General features: G+C 41.5%; 1 protein-coding gene across 4 annotated transcripts in view; it reads right to left on the bottom strand.

Annotated features, from left to right (window-relative positions):
* Dip-C (dipeptidase C) overlaps positions 1 to 22570 on the bottom strand; it is a 662859-nt gene that overhangs the window by 150564 nt on the left and 489725 nt on the right. The window lies entirely within an intron of this gene.

Below are 22570 nucleotides of genomic sequence, written 5' to 3'. Positions count from 1 at the left end.
CTCACTTTTTTCCTCTCCTAATCCTCTCAAATAAAAACCTTCCATAAGCCTTCCCAACAACACGCAACACTCACATTGTCCCCTTTTACCTTGTAAAACGGAATCATATAGGCACTCCTGTCCTCCGGATATTTACCCTCCCTTTAGACACATATCAGAGAACCTCATTAGATAGTCCACTATTACTGTACCTCCCTTCTTAAGACACTCCACATGACAACCATCTATCCCAGGTACCTTACCTGTTCTCACAATTTTAATAAATTCTTGAACCTCATATTTTCTTATTTCTCTTCCATTTTCTCATCCATCACTCACTTTCTTAGAGCATCCCACTCCTGTCACTACTCCCCCTTGTCCTCCTTCATATTTAGCAGCTCTCTAAATACTCAGCCCATCATCCCCTAACCGCCTCCTTTCCCGTTATCATCTCTTCATCTGTACCTTTTACGTTTCCTTCTCTACTTGATTCGCCTCCACTTCCTCTCATAACTTCCTTCCAAAACATCTTTTTATTACTTTTAAAAAATTCCGTCACTTTCCTTCCCCATTTTACATCTGCCATCCTTTATTCTATGTTTTGCTTCTTTTCTTTTTCATTTGTATCTCGTATATTTCTCTCGTCCTGCTTTGCAACCAGTCCGTAATTGCTCGCTTCTTCACTTCATCGTCCCACCACTTATTACGCTTCCTTCTATTCCTTCACACACCACTTGTTTCACACACTATCTTTGCACACCATGTTACTCGTTTGAAACACCCCGCATTCCTCCCCCACTCCTACCTCTACTCTATCTTTCACTACCTACCACATTTCACCCAGGTTTTCCTTGTATTTCTGTTCCTTTTCCTTCTCATTTAATTAGTTTACTCTAAATACTTCCTTACCTTCTGTCTTTTTCCTCTTTCTCAATCTCTCCACTCTCAATATAAAAATGATTCCCAAAGAACATGACATCCAAAACTCTTCCTACTCTTCTCTTGGATACCACTACATAGTCCATTAAAGTTTTATCAACCACCCTTCCACCCACCATCCTTTCCTATGTGTACTTAAGTTTAACCGTTCTCCTAAACACTGTTTTAGCCATAATAAACTCTCAAACGACTTCTTTACTTCATGATCCCACCACTCACTATCCTTCCTTCTATTCCCTCACACCCCTTTGTTTCACACACTATCTTTGAAACGCCTCTATTCCTCCTCCATTTCTGCCTCTACTCTATCCTCAACCACCTCCCATACTTGTCTTAATTTCTCCTTGTGCTTCTGTTCATTTCCTTCTCATTTAAACAGTACTCGAAGCACATCCTTACCTCCCAACCTTCCCCTCTTTGTCCATGTATCCTCCACTCTCTATATCACAATTATTTTATATTCCCTTACTCTCTCCCCTAAAAACATGCCATCCAAAACTCTTCTGGAAACCATTACATATTCAATTACAGCCTTATCAACCACCCTTTCCCATGTGTACTTATGCTTGACATTTTTCCTAAACACTCTTAGCTATCAACTCTCTAAACACATTAACATCATATACATGTGTGTATATATAGTGTGGTAACCAGGGGTATAGTAGGAAGTTAAAGGTGTATATCAGATCATTTTTTGGTGGAGGGTAAGTGGAGAATAGGTGGAGAAAGAGGAAAAGTACAGTAATTTGTCTAATAGTTTCTTAAAACAACTGATACTTTCAGCGCTTACTACATGGTTACTAAATTTATTCCATTCGTCGACCACCCTATTAGTTAAATTCTTGCCTATTTCCTTTTTAAATCTAAATTTGTCCAGTTTAAATCTATTAATGCGAGTCCTGTACTGTTGTTTTAATATGATGACCTTGTTTGCATCAGCCTTGTTAAAGCCTTTGATCCACTCTGCGTCTTTCCAGAGAGTTTAAGTTAAGGTGCCCAAGCCGCTCTTCGTAAGGCAAAATTCTGAGTCCATGTATCATTCTTCTCTGTACTGCTTCTAGTGAATTGATGTCCATTCTGTAGGACGGAGACCAAAACTGTACCGCATAGTCAAGGATGGGTCTAACTATCGCTAGATAGAGTTTAATAATTACCTCTGCATTTCTATTCGTTACCGTCCTAGCAATGAAGCCTAATGCTCTGTTAGCTTTATTCCTGGCGCTAATGCACTGTTTCCTGGTTTTAAGGTCCGGACTCACTAGAACTCCCAAGTCTCTCTCGCACTCAGTTTTCACTAAAAGCGTGTTATCTAAGCTGTATATATTTTTGGGGTTGTGTAGTCCTACGTTTAACACGCTACACTTGGAGATATTGAAGTTCATTTGCCATTTCACCGACCATGTGAACAATTTGTTAAGATCATACTGCAGAATCTCTGCGTCGTCTCCTGACTTAATTAGGGGCCTTATTTTAGTGTCGTCCGCAAACTTACTAACATCACTATTTATCCCATCGTCTAAGTCGTTTATGTACATAATGAACAAAAAGGGACCCAAAACCGAGCCCTGGGAGACCCCACTAGTAATACTGCCCCACCTAGATTTTACTCCATTTATGGTAACCCGCTGTTTTCTGTTACTAATCCAAGCTCTAATCCATTCTAACACTTTTCCTCCTATGCCATGGGCTTTGATTTTATTTAGTAGTCTCTGGTGTGGCACCCTGTCGAACGCTTTACTAAAGTCAAGGTAAATAACATCGTAATTATCATTGTTATCTAACGCCTTGTATACTTTAGTGTAAAAGGATAGAAGATTAGTCACACATGACTTATCCTTGGAGAAACCATGCTGTGTATCACGAATTAAGTCTCGATTTGTTCTCTGAGTCTGTTTACTATTATTGATTCAAACATTTTTCCTATAACCGATGTCAAACTGATTGGCCTGTAGTTACATATAGACGATCTATCCCTCTTCTTAAAAACAGGAACAACGTTTGCCTGCCTCCAAGAAGAAGGAGTATAAGAAGTTGAGAGAGGAGTGGGAGGGAGTGAAGGATAGAGTACACCTAGGAGTGGAGGGGTAATGGGGATGGTTCAAGGAGGGAGTCATAAGATGTGCAAAGATGGTGTGTGAAACAAGGAGGACGGGAAAAATAGAAGCAGGGGTAGTGAGTGGTGGGATGAGGAAAGGAAGAAGGGTGTAGAAGAGAAGAAGCAAGCTTTCATTAATTGGTTACAATTTAGGACGAGGGAATCGTATGGCAGGTAAGGCGCCTGGGTTGGATGGATGTCATGCATAATGTCTGAAAAAAGGAGGTACAGTTATGGTGGACTGGCTGGTGAGGTTATTTAATGATTGCTTAAGAGAGGGTAAAGTGCCAGAGGACTGGAGGAGTGCCTGTATAGTTCCACTTTACAAGGGAAAGGGGGCCAAGTGTGAGTGTAGTAGTTTTAGAGTGATCAGCTTATTAAGTGTAGTTAGGAAGGCTTATGGGAGGACCTTGATAGGGCGGATTAAGAGAGGAACAGTGTGAGTTTAGGACAGCTAGGGTTTGTAAAGATCAGATTTTTGTGGTAAGACGGATATGTGAGAAAGCTATAGGAAAAGGTAAGGATGTTTTCGGGTTTCTATGGATTTGGAAAAGGCTTATGACAGGGTAGACAGGAAGGCACTGTGGGAGGTTTTGCAGATATATGGGATAGGAGGCAAGCTGTTAAGAGCAGTGAAGGTTTTCTACGAGAGTAGTAGACCTTTTGTTAGGATTAGAAATGGAGAGAATGAGTGGTTTGAGGTAAAGGTGGGACTTCGTCAGGGATGTGTTATGTTGCCCTGGCTGTTCAATTCATACATGGATTGGGTGGTGCGAGAGGTGAATGCAAGGGTAGTGAGTCGGGGATTGGAGATGGTTAAAGAAAATGAAGAAAGTGGGAGATAATCCAGTTGTTGTTTGCTGACGACACTGCGCTTGTAGGAGGATCAGGAGAAGGATTGAGGAAGTTAGTGACAGAGTTTGGGAAGGTGTGCGAAAGAGGGAAGTTGAAGATAAATGTGGGTAAATGTAAGGTGATGAGATGTACAAGGGGAGAGAGTGACAGCAGGCTGGAAGTGAGTATTAAGGGAGAGAGACTGGAGGAAGTGGATAGTTTTAGATATTTGGGTGAGAATGTGGCAGGAAAGGGGGAAGTGGGGGTGGGGGTAGAATGTAGATTGAGGGAAGCGAGTAAATACCTTGGAGAATTAAAAAGTGTAATAAGATATAGACATTTGGGAATGAATACTAAGAGGAGATTGTATGAAGAAGTGATTGAGCCAACACCACTGTACGAGGCAGAGACATGGAACATAAAACAGGAAGAAAGAAGGAGTTTGAATGTGTTTGAGATGAAATGCTTGAGAAGTATGATAGGGGTTACTAGGCTAGATAGGGTAAGAAATGAGGTGAGGAGGAGAATAGGTGTGGAAAGGGAGTTGGGAGATAGGGTTGATGAAAGAGTATTGGGATGGTTTGGAAACATGGAAAGAATGAGTGAAGAAAGATTTGTAAAAGAGGTGTGGAAGGCAGAGGTGAAAGGAGTGAACACGAAGGGGCGTCCTAGGATGAGATGGATGGATGGGGGTAAAAGGGGCATTGAGAAAGAGGGGAATGTCTGTTGAGGACGGACGGGAGAGGACAGAAGATAGGTTTGAATGGAGAAGGGTTGTGTATGGATGATGCTGTGATGCATGAGGGGGAGTGAGTGGGGGATGGGGGTGAGGGAGTATGAAAAATAAATTGACGCAGCCCGAAGGGATTTCTCCCTGTCTTCTCCTTTTCTGGATAAGGAAACGGAGACGGAGGTCGCCGAATTAATGAAGCGGCCTTGCTGTGGATGTGCTGTGTCCTGCAACACTGCTTCTGACCCAGGTCAGTGGACAAGATGCAGGGATGACCCGTCATCCAGGAGGTGCCAAGGTAAGAGGGAGGGAAGAGGGCAGAGGGGAGTGGAGCATATAGGGGATGGAATGAGTGGGAGTGGTTTATGTGCTTTGTTTTCTGGCTACCTTCCGTGCAAGGGGGAAAAACCTTTGGTATATGTATATATATATATATATATATATATATATATATATATATATATATATATATATATATATATATATACATACATGTGTGTGTGTGTGTGTGTGTGTGTGTGTGTTGCAAGATGATCAAAGGGAATATTCAATCTTTAGATGTCTAGCGTGAACACGAGCGCACGCACGCATTTGTCTTCAGACAACTCCCAAGGGACCCGCCATTGTGCTTGGACCTAACAGTGGTCAGAAGGCTCAGGTGTTTCTGACCTAACCCGGACACCTGGCCAAGCGACCGAGATATCTGCATCCAATATTGCCAAACTACCATATCAGCATACGTCAAAACATTATTTCGTTATTAACATACGTGTAACACATATTTATGTTCCAGACTCAGTATAAGCATTGTAACTTGTAGAAATAGGAGAAAATAAAATACCATGGTGTAGTGGCAACTCCCATTTTTTGCCTGCAAATATAAACTGGCAACCCCCCGGGTTCTGGTCGCGGTTGTATATATATATATATATATATATATATATATATATATACATATATATATATATATGTGTGTGTGTGTGTGTGTGTGTGTGTGTGTGTGTGTGTGTGTGTGCGTGTGTGTGTGTGTGTGTGTGTGTGTGTGTGTGTGTGTGTGGTGTATGCAGATTTGTTCGTGATCTACATTGAGTTTGGTGAAGCAAACGAGGTGATGGTTCGTTACCTTTAATGTCTTCGTCTCGATCTCGACAACTATGCGATCTCGGAACAACCACGTGTGTGTGTCATGATTTTAGTTGGGAGGCAAACAATGCTGTTGAAAACAGTTTATTCACTTTGAAAGTTGGGCGCCAAGAGTAATAATATGATTCGCCCTGGTTGCGAGAAAGAGGGGGGCGAGTTGCTTCTCGCCAATTGCCCTGGGTCAGAGGCAATGCAGCAGGACACAACCTCTCCACAGTAAGGCCGTTTCTCTCAGTTTCTCATTGAAACAGTACACTTTTAGCACCACTATACCCCCGTCCTTTTCCTCTTTCTCTACCTATCCTACACTCTCAACTTACCTTCCCTAAGAAAATGGGCATCCAGAACTCTTCCGATCCTTCCTTTGGGTATCACTACATGGTCCATTAATGCCTTATCAACCACTCTTTCCAGTGTGTACTTTTACATACATACTGTATACATATACAAAAAGCCTTTCCCCCCCTTGCAAGGGAGTTAGCTAAGGTCAAAGGCACCCATTTCATCCCCACATACTCCACTCCCATTCGCCACCCCTTTCATACTTTTTTCTAGGCTCTTCCTGGATGACGGGTCATCCCTGCATCTCGCCCACTGCCCTGGATCAGAAGCAATGCAGCAAGACATAGCACATACACAGCAAGGCCGCTTCATTTAATCAGCGACCCCCTCCGTCTCCCCATGCAGAAAAAGAAAAGACCGAGAGAAATCCCTTCGGGCTGTGTTAAAATTTAATTTACACATACTCCTTCAACCCCATCCGCCACCCACTTCCTTCCATGCATCACAGGATCATCCATACGCAACCATTTCCCACTCACTCATACCTTCTGTCTCCTTACTTTCTCAACAGACATCTTCCTCTTTCCCAACGCTCCTTTTACCCCATCCGTATCTCATCCTTGGTCGCCCCCTCATGTTCACTCCTTCCACCTCTGCCTTCCACACTTCTTTTCCTAATCTTTCTTCACTCATTCTTTCCATGTGTCCAAAGCATCCCAGTACTCTTTTATCAATCCTATCTCCCAACTCCTTTTCCATCCCCGCTCTTCTCCTCATTTCCTCGTTTCTCACACTATCCAGCATCGTAACCTCCTTCATATTTCTGAGGCTTTTAATCTCAAATACATGTTAACTCTTTCTCTCTTAGGTTCCATGTTTTCTTACTCCATACAGTACTTCCGGCACAATAACCTCTGCATGCAATCTCCTCTTAGCATTCATTCCCAAAATGGCAGGAAAGGGAGGAGTGGAGGTGGAATGTAGATTGACAGAAGCAAGTAAATGCCTTCGGGTATCAAAAATACACAAAAAAATAAAGATGGTAAATTTATACGACCTGTTTCATCCCAGTAAAATAGATTTTGGCGAAATATTATCTATTTCGGACCTTAACTTACTTTCGATTAATACAGTCTGTAATCTTTATTGTACGTGGGAGATACTGAGTGTAGAAAGAGGGAGAGTTATCAGGGTAGTTCAAGTGAAGCAAAATTAAACATGTCCCTGATATGAACGCATATGATTATATAGGGTCAAAACTTTCAGAAAACTAATAAAATTAGATAAACCAAAAATATACGAGTAACCTAATGATTACTTGTGGATCAATCGACTGGGTGGACGGGAGGCCCAGGCGTGTTACATGACTCGCTTTAAAGCAGCCCTACCGAACCAAGTGCGTATGACTAATGCAGGGCACGGGCGTGCTTGTCGACGTTCATCGTGGAAAGACCAAAATCGACTATTTTGACGATTAGGCTTGGTAGTCGACCCTAAATAAAATGAATCGAAATTTAGGTCTATGTTGTACCAAAAATCTTCGGCACATTTCCCGGGCAAGGCTGACTTCCACATCTATGTACCAGTCATGTCGCTTAGTTCTGTGCCACCACAAGAGGTTTACTCTATGATGTTTGAAGATATACATTACAAAATGTCTGACAAAAGCCCCCTCACGACAAAAGCCCCATACTTTGGTTGGGGTGGCTCTTGTCTGACATCAGTAAGATTACATATATTTTTAACATACCTTTTTTTTTTTTTAAATACTTTCTTTTTCATGTTTACTATAATTTAAAAATCAAACACGTTTTTACAGAGTGCATTTATTCTTAATATCACTACCTACAACTAGTGGTCGTACTAGTCAGTATGGACTTGATACATAGTTTGTGCCAAAATAATCAAACAACGGCTCCAATTCCTCAGGTGTTTCCTAGCGTAGATGTAACATACCCCGTAAAACATCATCCACGGGCAAAAAGGCCAGCTCACCCAACATGCCACACTAATGCTTGATGTCATTTCTCTCACTGTACAGTCCAGAAAACCCAACATCCTAGATCTCCAGCCAGAAAACTCGGTTGTCAGAATCCTTTTTCTACGTTAGTTATGGTATATATCATATACTTTATTTAGTATATTTTATGAAGTATATTTCATATGTTTTAAATATTATATTTAGTATATTTTATAAAGTATATCTTATATATTTTATGAAGTATATCTTATATATTTTATGAAGTATATCTTATATATTTTATGAAGTATATCTTATATATTTTATGAAGTATATCTTATATATTTTATGAAGTATATCTTATATATTTTATGAAGTATATCTTATATATTTTATGAAGTATATCTTATATATTTTATGAAGTATATCTTATATATTTTATGAAGTATATCTTATATATTTTATGAAGTATATCTTATATATTTTATTTAGTATATTTCACCATGTATATTCTATAATTCAAATGGCGTTCAAGGTATACAATAAGCGAGTACTTTATATTCATAAATAGTGGTTCAATGAAGTCAGAGACCATCAATACTCAGCTTGGAATTTCAACATACTTAAGTACCCTTTCTCCTATATTCCAGGAAAATAACGCTCACCACCATCCTTATAGCCGAGTTAATCGCCATACGAGAAGCCCTCAATGCAATCATCGCCCTCCACCCACAATCAAGAGTCACAATCCTGACGGATTTTCGCTCGAGCCTAGAAGTACTTCTGAGTGGCTACTGCGCCTCCAGGCCAGAGCTTAGTGCAGATATTCTTCGGCTCTCGACCGAGATATCCAAACTCGGTACTGGTCTCTAGTTTCAATGGGTACCCGTCCACGTGGGACTCGAGGGAAACGAGAAAGCCGACAAAGCGGCCAAACGGGGTGCGCTTGGCCCTGAATATGGTGTAATGCTAGTTCTACCTTCCTCTGGTGGTGCCTACAAGAAGATCGACGCCGCTGCATGGGAGCTACGGGGACAAGAGTATGAGAACACTGCAGCTAGCTGAGGGCCCACCACAACCTGTCAGGAACCCACCCACAAAACTCGATTCGCACAGCCTCCGCATACTTCGGCCATGGCATCCAGAATCCGGGTTAACCACTGGTGAACTCAATGCACGGATACAACATGTACATGCGGCATGGAACTAACCTCCTTCAACCACTGTCTCTTCACCTGCCCCGCCCTAGGGCACCACTTCCAGCACCTCAGCGACCTCCTGGGGGATCCAACTACAGTCCTGTGTCGTCTCCGGGCATGTAGTAATACAGACGCCGGATGGGGGGACCTAGCCCTTGCAGCCAAACTCACCTGTTCCTCCCTAGTAAGTTCCCTGCTCTAACTCTACTGCAAAACACCTCCTGCCTCTAAGAAACCCCCCTCAATAGAATTTCTGCGAAACCCATCTACAACATCCCCTAATTACTAATCCAGTTAAACTAAAAATTACATTTTAATTAAAAGACAGTCCTTTAATCGGCGGAGGCCACTAGGACTCGATACAAGCTTAAAAAGCATATGAAATCAGTTCAGTTTACGTTACAAATAAAGGAAACGAACTCACCAAACCTTTCTCACAGCAGTAGCATCGCTACACTGGTGACCCAGAGTGACCACCATGGACTTGTCTCCCGCTACCACTGGGGGACATTAAACCAAGCGCAGCATACGTCGAGATGCTGTCCATCGCCCTCTTCCTACACACAGCCGACGGAACCAGTAGGAGCATCAAAACATTTTCCATCAGGTGCGGCTCCTGTGCATCCTTGCGCCCATCCGATCTGTCCTTGTCAACGTCAAAGACGAAATCATAACCGCAGCAGCAGCGCCAGCATACAGGCACCAACAATGTGCCACCGCGATTTAACGCACTGCAGACCTGCATCTCCGCTTTGGGAGTCACCACGACACCTGGAGCTTCGTCCTGGCAGACATCAGGACGCTTCTCCTCAGTGCTGATTTTCCTATTTATTACAGGTAACTGGTCAACGTCGCCAACAGCCGTCTGGTCTGCGCAACAGCTCCCGCCTCGACCAAGATCTAAATAAATAAGGTCAGACCGTTTGAATTATTGTGCGCAGCTTCTGACGTCATTAGGCTGGGTCCGTTTTCTCTTTGTAAAACACTGAAGAAAACTGTGAAACGCCAAGGAAGACAGGAACTATAATATATATATATATATATATATATATTATATATTCATATATATAGACAGGAACTATAATATTTATATATATATTTTATATATTTGTCAGAATATAACTAATCGCGTGGAGCGGTGCGAGCGAAGGCAACAACATACCCGAACGACGCACCAGCTTCAACTGACAGCTATAGGACCCGCGAACCCCACTTTGAACAGCCAGGTGACGTTCACGGGCCCGCTGCGCCAACTCCCTCGAAATTCGGTCGGAAGTGGTTAGATCTGTTATTCCTTAGATCTTGGCTATATATAAATTGGCTCCTGGCCGCATTAAAATCAGTTCAGTTTTACCTTACAAATATATAAGACGAACTAACCAAACCTTTTTCTCTTCTTACAGCAGTAGCATCGCTACAATCTAATCCATTCTGATCAGTAGTCTCTGGTGGGACACCATGTCGAACGCTTTGCTAAAATCAAGGTAAATAACATCGTAGCTATCATTGTTATCTGAAGCCTTGTGGCCATTGGTGTAATATATATATATATATATATATATATATATATATATATATATATATATATATATATATATATATATATACAGTTGGAAAACAGTAAACACCAGATTCAATTGAAGGGTTTATTTGCCCGACGTTTCGATTCCCGTCCAGGAATCGTCTTCAGGGGGTATAACAGTTACAAGAATGTGAACTCCTTATGAATCGCTGAAATGGTAAACCTGGGAAAGGTTCACCCTTTCAGTCAATTGTACAACGCATTGTAATGTATTTTATTATTTTTATTTTATGTTATTTTATTTTATTATATCTTATTATTGTAATGTATGCGTTGTACAATTGACTGAAAGGGTGAACCTTTCCCAGGTTTACCATTTCAGCGATTCATAAGGAGTTCACATTCTTGTAACTGTTATACCCCCTGAAGACGATTCCTGGACGGGAATCGAAACGTCGGGCAAATAAACCCTTCAATTGAATCTGGTGTTTACTGTTTTCCAATATGGATACCAGATTCCAAATCTTCTCTTATACATATATATATATATATATATATATATATATATATATATATATATATATATATATATATATATATAATATTAGTTACGCATGACTTACCCTTGGTGAACTCATGCTGAGAGTCACGTCTCGATATGATCTCTGATTCTATTAGCTATTACTGATTCAAACAATTTACCTATAACTGACGTCAAACTGACTGGCCTGTAGTTGTGCACAGACGATTTATCGCCCATTTTTTGAAAACGGGAACAACGTTTGCCTGCGCCCAATAGGCACAAAACTAAAATCAACTGACTTGTCAAATATTTCCGTTTTCTGGTCGCATATTTTAAATTTACACTCTTTTAGCATTCTTGGCCATTTTTCGTTTGGACCCGCGGATTTTGTCGCTTTAAGTCTATCAATCTGTTTGACTACTGCCTATCTAAAGCTGATGTAAACCTACTTCCCTCATTCCCACTGAAGATCGGGGCGCAGTCAGGTACCATATCTAACCTCTTGTTTGTAAATATCGTGAGAAAAGATTTGTTAAACACGCCGCTCATTTATTCCTCAGAATCTATCATGATATCTTGGCGGTTTTTTAAATTGGACTATCTTTTCCTTATTTCTTGTTCTGTAGCGATGAAAGAAAAACTTAGGTCTCACTTGACCGGCAACTTTAATTTCGTAGTTACGTTTCGCTGATGCTGCAACGAAATACGGGTTAACCACGGACTCCAATGAAACCCAGGACTCCAATCTCCTCTGGAGCAGTGTTTATTATTTTTTTTTTAACACGACCTGTTTGATTTTATGTATCATCCAGACAACTCTCTTATTCATTACAGATGTTGTGGTACGTATCTTTCTCACTATACATTTTTGTCACAAACATATGTATACATACATACTAATATAACAATGTGAAGATGGCGGTAAATAATACAGTTCATTTGTCATATTTTAGGAAGCTTGGAGTAGGTGAAAAGAATAACTGAGGCGAGATGCTACATAATTTTGCTGAGATCTACAACATGAGAATAATTAATACTTTCTTTCAAAAGAGGGTCGTAAACTGACGTGGAGAAATAAAAATGAAACATCTTGGAACGCAGACATACTTCATATTATATAAGATCAACAACATTAGCAATTTTACGGTACAAAGTAAATATACACTGCACATTGCACATCCAAACTGAATTTCTGAGCTAAGAAAAATAATAAAATAGTCTCCAAGAAGAAAACAAGCTTTAGGAAATAACGAATAGGATGGTGAAGCGACCTTGTGAAAAGAATGAATACGAGTATACAGAGTAAAAGGAGGGACGAGCCAGCTGTATTGAATTAATGTATCAATAGTCAGGGATTAGAGAAAAGTAGGAGAAATGTGGAGTCTGTTCGAATTGGTCAAATTATCACAGAGGCTGAGTGAAGACTGACTTTCGAGAGGCAGGTGATTTCTTTCTATCTATTCTGCATACCAGAAGGCCTTTCCCTACTCTTAATGGAGGTAGCCAGCCAAGCTCCTTGTGGATGAAGGGTTATCCTTTCCTCCCATCCACCACTGGTGGGCCAAGGGCAAAATTATTTCCCACAACTGTGTGTGTGTATGTGTATGTGTGTGTATGTTTGTGTGGGTGTGAATCACCATGGTCTTGGATCACGTATTGGACTCGTGATCGACAGCTATTTCCCTCCCGGAAGAGAGCTCAGAGCTCATATATGACCGATCTAAGCTCACATGTGACCGATGTGTGTGTGGGGGGGGGGGTCTGCTAAACTGTTCCCCATACGTGTCGTAAAAGTCGACAAAGTGGCACGGAGTTATGTGGCTAGAGACAGCTCTGGACGGTCACCCTACTAAAAGTCAAGATGATTTCTTTGAAAGACAAAAGTGGGGGCATTATTAAATGCATACAAAATAAAAGAAACACAATACTTTTACCGCGAGCTTTATCTTCGTTCAATACCACAATTCAGTCAGTGTACACCAAAAGTTACAAATGAAGTAATATTTGCATGGCATATCGATAGATCTTCTGAAAGACGCAGAATGAAAAACTCATTGTAGAATAGTTGAACTAATCCATACCAGCATGGAGGGACGACATTACTCTCTATGGCTAACAGTGTCCAATTCCACTCTATCCTAGACACACCAGGAAGAGAACGAGAGAGACGTTGACAAAATGAGGCTGAACATTTTTATTCAACAATTTCTTACATTATTACTCTAACCATATACACGGAGACATTTTGCCTAGAATAAATGAAATTTTCTCGTTGCAAGAATCTGTAACGTCTTTTTACAAGTTTGAAGCTGTGGGGATAAACCAGAATCGGCTATCGGGACAAGCTGTGCAGGTTCTGTGTCTTGCTGCATTGCTTTTGATCCAGTATATATATGTGTGTGTGTGTGTGTGTGTGTGTGTGCGTGCGTGTGTGTGCGTGTATGTGTGTGATTCACCTTGGTCTTTGGAACACGAGATGGACTCGTGATCGACAGCTATTTCCCTCCCGGAAGAGAGGTCAGAGCTCGTATGACCGATCTATGGGTAATGCTTTGACCTTACACGCACACACACACACAATTCACCTCCACGAGAGTTGGAGTAACGACTCGAAGCGCAGCGATACTGAAATTATTTTCAGCCCTAGGCAGGATTCAAACCTGGACCGCCGTAATGACAGTCTGGGACTATACCAACCGCGCCACCGAGTCTCTCGTGTGTGTGTGTGTGTGTGTGTGTGTGTGTGTGTGTGTGTGTGTGTGTGTGTGTGTGTGTGTGTGTGTGTGTGTGTGTGTGTGTGTGTGTGTGTGTGTAAGGGGTATAGTCCTTTATCCACAAAGAGGTAAGATGAAACATAAAACAAGTGTATGTGAGATGGGTGCATGCCTTGGCTGGCTGTCTCCCGCACCTCGGGAAAGCCTTTTGGTATATGAATAGAAATAATTATACACATCCCTGTGTATTTCATACACGAGTTTTTAACTCTGTGTGTGTGTGTGTGTGTGTGTGTGTGTGTGTGCGTGTGTGTCTCTGTGTGTGTGTGTGTAGGAGGAGGATCGTGCTTACTGTATACAATCGTATGTAATCTAATTAGTAAGAGAGAGAGAGAGAGATAGAATGAGGATCACAGAAGACCACAATAATTAAACCACCAGTAGTATTGTCCAAATCCATAGATTCGGAAATAGCTAGTACCAATACAACACTAAAACAACCGGCTCTAGGGATTAGATAAGATATACTATCGGCTGCGGGAGGCAAGTAAGATTAGGTCAGACTTTTCTCTAAAGAGATAAGAACGATACCTTGTCAGCACGTCCAAAGCAACATGAATCGACACTCCAGCATCACGGTGCTGGGGACATGGGGAAGAGTTCAAGGTGATCTAAAGATAACTGCGACGGGAGGAAGGGGGAGGAGGGGAGCTGGATGGACCCACACTAACGGCTAAACATCCACAGATAATCCAACAAAAATACACAGGCTGTGACGTCAAAGATCGGAAGCCAAGCGAAATCAAGCTAGGCCATCCTCGATTAAGCACATTCCAAGGTCAAATAAGCTATTCACAACTCTGTGTAAGTGCCTCGAGCGAAGAACACTTCACTGCGCATGTGCAGAAAACGTAAACGATGAATATCATGCACAAGATTGTACACTGCCTGAACAGAACTCGTAAAACTATGTTCGAAGTAGTAGTCGGCGACTTTTGCACTTTACGATGTGAATTGGTGTATTAGTACTTACAAAAGATCTTTTGTTTTATAATGGTGTGGTATATCTGGGTTCTTGTGCAATGGGATAAAGTATTGTACTTGTATAAACGTAACAGGTAGAATTAATTCATGTACGAACAAAGAATGCTGTTGCATATGGCGTGCAGTACAAGCGCGACTTGTCATTTGGATTACAACACAAACAAAAGGTGCTACGTGAGTCTGGGATATTGAACTGGAATTCTTTCATTTCGATGACGATGTATACGGATTATCATATAGGTGGAACCAAGGTCTAAGTAAAGAGGTCTAATCGCTGGAGTAGTTCTGCGCAGCTTCTGACGTCATTTAGATGCGTCCATTTTCTCTTTGTGATACATTGAAGAAAACTGTGAAACGCCAAGGATGACAGGAACTATAATATTTTATATATTATATATATATATTATATATCATATATATTATATATTCATATATATAGACAGGAACTATAATATTTTATATATTATATATATATATATTTTATATAATATTTGTCAGAATATAAATAATTGAGTGGAGCGGTGCGAGCGAAGGCGACGTCATTTTCGAACGACGGACCAACTTCAACTGACAGCTATAGGACCCGCTAACCCCACTTTGAACAGCCAAGTGACGTTCACGGGCTCGCTGCGCCAACTCCCTCGAAATTCGGTCGGAAGTGGTTAGACCTTATATTCTTAGATCTTGGGTGGAACCAGAGTGTGTCTGCATGTTTATAGGAGCATCGGGCTTGAATACACGCTGACCCTGCGCTATATCATATAGTATATGGGTAAGGGTGACAGATCGCTCGTGGTTTGTTATGAGGGTTTGTACTGGAACGTAAAATACTATCATGTGTAGGGTTATGTATCCAGGATGCATAATACGCGTAAGGGACATTGAAGTCACTGCATGGTCTTAGCAGGAATTCAAAATCATGTACATGAATTGAATTTGTATGTGCGCTCTTTGGATGGGGATCCTGAAGAAGAACAGCAAGTGCGTTGTGCAATCTTGAATGCGAAAACATGGTGTGAGTTGTTTTTTAAATGTTGAACATTGTGTGACGTTACTGTATCAGCACAACCCACGGTATGAATCCGATACATTGCATAACAATGAATTATATTCCGTTGTATAGTCATACGTGAGCATATCGCATAAAAACGCCTACGGGGTTTGGTATCAAAGTATCATACTGTATGATTTGCTGCAATAGAGTGTGATGTTACATAACCGCTATATTTGGAGACAGAGTGGAAACGCCGGGAAGGCCTTCAAGGTGGGCGGAGAGGACAGGTTGTGTAACAGGAAGGATGCGTAGGACGGGTCCTACCTGGAGTTCCTTCGCAGGATTTGTCGTGTGGAAAGTTTCTTAACAGACATTTTTTCTTCTTCATTCTTCACTTCTATAACAGGTTGGGTTGTGGCTATTTTTGTGTGAAGTGTTGGTGTGATTACGAAGGCGACTCGCAATGTACTAAAAGTATTCAAATTGCTGAGTACTTCAAATTCACCTTTAAACATTAACTTATATTAGTATTTTGGTAACCACAACAATATAAATACAATTAAAACGAAATATGTATTTGCAAAGTTTTTATATATCATGGGTCAATTTCTGGTTCCGTGTTGATAGTCACCACCAAAAGTCCTGTGCCCTCTCGAGTATCTGATTAATTATTTATCTACTATACAGTATACCAAGAGCTTTTTCCCCTTATAAGGAAGGTACCCAAGCAAAAATTACGTACCCACCCCACTTCCATTCACCACCCTTTCCTCCCTCCCATCTTAGCTCCTCATGGATGATGGATCATCGCTGTATCCCGCCCAGTGCCCTGGGTCAAAATAAATGTAACAAGACATAGTACAGAGCAAGGCCGCTTCACTTTGGGCTATGTCAAAATATCATTCACAAATAATCATCACCTACTCCCTCACCCTCGGCCCTCCCTTCCTTGCATAACAGTATCATCTATACACAGCCACTCTCCACTAATCCCTATCTCCAGCCTTCTCCCTTCCTTGCTCAACAGACGTTCTCCTCTTGCACAACGCACCCTTCATCCCATCCATCCATCTCATCCTCGGTCCTCTCAAGTTCTCTCCACCCACCTCTGCTTCCACATCTCTTTTATATTTTCATCAGCCCTATCTGTCATCTCCTTTTCCATTCCCGCTCTCTCCCTCACATCCTCCTTTCTCATTCTATCCAACCTAGTATCACCTACCATACTTCTCAAACATTTAATTTCAAACACATTCAAACTTTTCCTGCCTCTCTTAAATTCCAAATCTTTGTCCCATACAAAGCCGTCGGCACAATCATACCTTCATGCACTATCCTCTTTGCATCGATTCCCAAATGCTCATTTCTCATGACACTTATTAATCCCCCAATCCATTTATTTGCTTCTCTCTATCTACAATTACACTCCTCCCTTTCCTGCCAAATGAGACCCAAAATACTTAAAGCTATCTTCTTCGCACAGCCTCTCACCTTAAAGACTTCCAACTCACTGCCCTTGTACATCCCACCTCTTTGCTTTTACCCACATTTACCTTCATCATTCTTCTATCGTATATCATCCCAAACTCCATCACTAACTTCCTTAATCCCCCTCTGACCCTGCCACAAGCGCAGTGTTGTCAGCAAACAACAACTGGCTCACCTCACACTTTTCTCCGTTTTCTTCAACCATCTCCTGTCCCCTACCCATTACCTTCGCATTTACCTCCCGCACCATCCCACCCATGTACACATTGAACAGCCACGGCGACATGGGACATTCCTGACGCAGTCCCACCTTTACCTCAAACCACTCTATCTTTTCATTTCTAATTCTAACACAATTTCTACGACTCGTAAAAACTCTTGACTGCCCTTAACAGACTTTCCCCAATCCTACATATCTGCAAAACCTCCCACAGTGCCTTCCTGTCTACCCTACCATAAACCTTTTCCAAATCCACAAAGCCCTTCAATAAAAAAAATACCATTTGCTAAAAATTGCTCACATATCTGCCTTTCCACAAAAACCGGACCCACGCAACCCCTCCCATAAGCCTTCCCAACTACACTTAACAAACTGATCGCTCTCAAACTACTACACTAATATTTGTCCCCTTTTCCCTTGTAAAGCGGAATTATACAGACACACCTCCACTCCTCCGGGACTCTACCCTCCCTTAGACACACATTAAACAACCTCACTTGCCAGTCCAATATTACTGTACCTCCCTTATTAAGACACCCCCGCATGACACCCGTCTACCCCAGGTGACTTACCTGCTTTCATAATTTTGATAAATACTTGCACCTCATATTACCTTATTTCTCCTCCATTTTTCTCACCCACTGCTGTCATTTTCTTAACGCCTTCCACTGCTACCACCACTCCCTCCCTATCTTTCACATTCAGCAGCTCCGTAAAATACTCTGCCAATTTTCCCTTTACTGCCTCCTTTTCCGTTATCATCTGTTCATACATACATTTTCTCTTTTCTTCTCTACTTGATTCCCCTCTCCTTCCTCTCTTAGCTTCCTTCCAAAACATATTTCCATTACTTTCAACAAATTATATCACACTCCTCCCCGTTTTACATCTGCTGTTTTTTATCTTATGGTTTGATTCTCTCCTTTTTTCTTTACACCTTTTGTGTTTCTATCGTCCTACTTTGCAACCAGTCCGTGAATGCTTGCACCTTCTCTTCTATAACCTCTTCACTTCATTATCTTACCACTCACTACCCTTTCTTCTATTCCCTCACATCCTTGTTCCACACACTCGTTACACACCTTGTTACTCCTTGAAACACCCCCATTCCTACCTCTACTCTATAATCACCACCTCCCACACTTCTCTCAGGTTGTATTCCTGCTGTATATTTGTTGTTTGTGATCTACATTGTGTTTGGAGGCGTTGAAACAAACGAGCTGATGTTTTGTTGGCTTTAATTTCCTCGTCTAGATTGCACTACATTCTCGGAACAACCCCGAGGACTCTGGCAGTTGCCAATGATTATATCTACAGACACAAGGTGCCTGCTGCCCTAACACTTAACTATAACAGTTTATTCTCTACTATCTACCTTTTACTCTTATCGCTACTATGAAGGGGGCTTTGGGGAAGAGGAGAATGTCTGTTGAGGAAGGACGGGAGAGGACAGAAGACAGAATGTCGAATGGTCAAAATGTCGACACGACAGATGGTCGAATGAGACATAATGTCGGAATATGCATTTCACTGACTATTCAGTCATGTGTGCCTTTTATATTAGTGGCACTTGACCAATCATGACTAAAAGAGGTTGTTTGAAGATGGATATTATTTTAAAGAAAATCTAACTCGGCAATAAAGATAGAATTTCTCAAATCACTCGACCCATTATGGCCGCCAGGCATGATTTTCTTCTTTAACATAACAATGAAGATAAAACAACTTAAACAACAGTCACTTATGCCAGTTTTCTTTTTATTGTATTCGAATAAATGTAGTTCAAGAATTTATTTTGAAATTAGAATATTTACTTAATGTACAGTCAAGAATCTTTTTTCCTCCTTTTTGAGCAACGAAGACTTCTGCCATGTTTTCTTTGTATTGTATTCGAATGAATGTAGTTCAAGAATTGATTTTGAAATTAGAATATTCACTTTATGTATAGTTAAGAAAGTTGATTAGGATTTCAGTATAGTTGTTGAGCGTGAACACAGGTTTGCTTTTTCGGTCATTTTATGTACATAATCACATCGATATCTGAAGTTTCGACATTCTGTCGTTTCGACGTTCTGTCTTTCGACATTGTGTCGTGCACCGGGATGATGTTGTGATTGCATGAGGTGGAATGGGGGGGTGAGGTAGTATGTGTGGGCAAAATTTGACGCAGCCCAAAGGGATTTCTCCCCGTCCTCTCATTTTATTGCAATGGGGGGGGGGGGGGGCGGAGAGGGGGGGTCGCCGATTTAATGAAGCGGCCTTGCTGTGGATGTGCTGTGTCTTGCGACATTGCTTCTGACCCAGGGCAGTGGACAGGGTGCAGGGATGACCCGTCATTCAGGAGGTGCTAAGATAAGAGGGAGGGTGGAGGGGTGTGGAGTGTATTCAGGGATGGAATGGGTGGGAATGATTTTATGCCTTTTTCTTTTTGGCTACCCCCCTTGTAAGGGGGGAAAAGCCTTGGTATATGTATGCATGTATGTATGTATGCTACTATGTACAATGCATGAACTGAGTACAGACACTCATTATTTATCCATGGGTCGATTATTCACAAGACGTCGGACGTTACATCCTAAGCACCTTCTTACCTTCTGTCCTTTCCCTCTTGCTCCATATGTCCTCCACTCTCATGATCAAAATGATCTGATATTCCCCACTTTCTCCCCTAAGAACATGGACATCCAAAATTCTCCCTACTCTTCGCCTGGATACTACATAGTCCATTGAAGCCTTATCAACCACCTTTCCATCCACTACCCTCTCTCATGTATATATATATATATATATATATATATATATATATATATATATGTATATATACATATATATTTATATGTATATATATGTATATATATATATATATATATATATATATATATACTTAACCTTTTTCCTAAACAGTGTTAGCTATCATCAAATCTCAACACATCTCCACCATCAACTCTCCATTGCGATTCTTACGTGGAACTCCACACTTCTCAACCACCCTGTCTAGTGGTTCATCTCTTATTCTAGCATTGAGATCTCCCAAATACCACTACATTGACATTTCTACGAAAAATCTATGCACTCATTTAAATATATGCAAAATGACTCACTTTACATTCTTCTCACTGCTAGGCCCATAGGCACTACAAAGGTCCACATATCCCTTCTCAGTTTCACCTTCCACATTAACCTTGAAGAAACATCCTTCCACTCCACCACACACTTACATATCTCTTCACTTACTGGTATAGCCACCCCTTCCCTCCCTTGCCATCTCCTCACTCCCGACACCCTCCACACTATATTCCCAAACTCGATCTCTCCTTTTCAAAATAATTTCACTAAATGCCAGCAATCATCTCCCTTCTCACAAATATGCTGCCTATATCTTCCCTTTTACCCTCTTATGCATTGACTTCTTGTAGGAAGAAGAAGAAAAATTAAACGTAAGTGGGAGACTTGTAATAGCTTCATAGGATCAATGAAGTTGACATGACATATTGTCAGCCTTGTGAGCACAGATCTGTTTTGTTTGCATACTATCAAGGTCATACGAGAACGGAATGGTATATTTCCATCAAATTAATTTTATATGTGGGAGTTTCTTGTATTGTCGTCTAACTTTTTCTTTTTCACTAGTAAAAAATACTTATAATAGAATTATAATATTTTTAGCTGCAAATATGCTGAATAGATTGACTTTATAATACCTCCCACTCGTCTACCGCTATCGCTAGCAGTACCTGTCAGAGATAACCGTTCGCACGGTTAGCTCAAAGCAGCAATAATCAGTAATTTGTGGAACTCAAATGGCCGGCCAATAAGCCGTATCGATGGATCCAGCGATTTCAGAAGCTAGTGTGACCGAGGCTTTAGAGACTACACTATACTGTACAATGTGTACATGATGTGGCAAAGAAGCTGTGTCCAACTACTTGTGCAGGTGTCCTATTTTGTGTATTCACCTTGGTCTTTTTGGACCACGTGTTGGACTCGTGATCTACAGCTATTTCCCTCCCGAAAGAGAGCTCAGAGCCCGTATGACCGATCTATGGGTAATGCTATGACCTTACACACCCACACCCAACTCCCCGCCCACGAGAGTTAGAGTAACGATCCGAAGCGCAGCGATACCGAAATAATTTCGGCCCTGGGTAGGATTCGAACCAGGTACTGCGGGCACCACCGCACTGGCAGTCCAATGCTCTATCAACCGCGCCACCGAGTGTATACCTTGATAGTGTGTGTGTGTGCGCGCGCGCACGCAAGAGCACTTGTGCAGAGGACCTAGGGTGGAAAATATTACACCATGAGAATACAATGTACATATTAAGCTTGTGGTGACAACTATAGCACACATGAACGTAAACGAAGGTGCGATATGCACATTCGCACACGTGTGAACGTGAGTTTGTTCCTGTGAGCGCATCAACTGTGAGTTGTTTACCCACACGGTTTGTTACGTGGAGGTGCATGCAAGCAGAAGCTTAGTTCTGACAGCGCGCGTATATGCATGAAGACAAAGGAACGTGGGCCTTTGCGCGCGCGCGAGAGAGAGAGAGAGAGAGAGAGAGAGAGTGAGTGTGTGTGTGTGTGTGTGTGTGTGAGAGAGAGAGAGAGAGAGAGAGAGAGAGAGAGAGAGAGAGAGTGGGGAGGTGTACATAAGGTTAGGCGGACATGAATGAAAAATAACGATGGCAAAAGAATGAAGATGAGTGGGGAAAGGCAATAGGAGACAAAGGGCAAGGTGAGGAAGGGATAATGCGAGTGGAAGAGGGAAGAATGTGGTCCAAGGCGGTATGAAGCATACATTCAATTAGACATGTAATACTTTACTTGTGTGAGGTTGAAGGCAATGTAATTCAGATGGGAGGACCCCAAAGCGAATGCCAGACTTAAATCAGAGTTAAAAA

Source organism: Oratosquilla oratoria, chromosome 25 (assembly GCF_046742065.1).
Source record: "Oratosquilla oratoria isolate Oo_2021 chromosome 25, ASM4674206v1, whole genome shotgun sequence".
Classification (NCBI taxonomy): domain Eukaryota; kingdom Metazoa; phylum Arthropoda; class Malacostraca; order Stomatopoda; family Squillidae; genus Oratosquilla; species Oratosquilla oratoria.
Note: the sequence above shows the minus strand (reverse complement) of the source record. Positions and strands in the feature narration are given on the sequence as shown.